The following is a 556-nucleotide window of genomic DNA, read 5'->3' as shown; positions in this document are numbered from 1 at the left end:
AGTTGTTCTGTGAGTTACTTGAAATTGGGTTTGTATTTGGACCTGTATGTGAGGTCCAAGCTCCTTGTGGGACAGCGTCCGACCTATGTCAGGTAGCCGTCATCCGAGTTTTTCGTGAGGAAATAGGGGTAGTACCTGCAAGATACTCCGATTCTTAAGTCAGCAAAGATATAAGCAGATTTATAGTTGATTGTCTTAAGCATACCTGAGAGATATTAGTGTATTTATAGGTGATGAGCAAATAATTACCGTTGGAGTGGTTCTATTATTGGTGATGGATAACCGTCCTCTTTATTTAGGGCTGCTGAGATCTCCCTTGAGATAAATGAGAGATAGTGGGGTTAGTTATAACTCTTTTAAGGGAGATTTATCACTTTGTAATATTATGTTCAATCTCTTTGGAAGCCGGCTACTCAGTGACTGTCTTCTAAACTTTCTCTAATTTGGACCAAGTTTGAATTTTAGGTTAGAGTATGAACAGAAGTACATTCCCAAAATTTATAATCATGTCAAAAGAAAAGGTTGAATAATGGCTTAATTTAAATTTATGCATATT

Source organism: Arachis ipaensis, chromosome B04, assembly GCF_000816755.2.
Source record: "Arachis ipaensis cultivar K30076 chromosome B04, Araip1.1, whole genome shotgun sequence".
NCBI classification, from domain to species: Eukaryota; Viridiplantae; Streptophyta; class Magnoliopsida; order Fabales; family Fabaceae; genus Arachis; species Arachis ipaensis.
Note: the sequence above shows the minus strand (reverse complement) of the source record.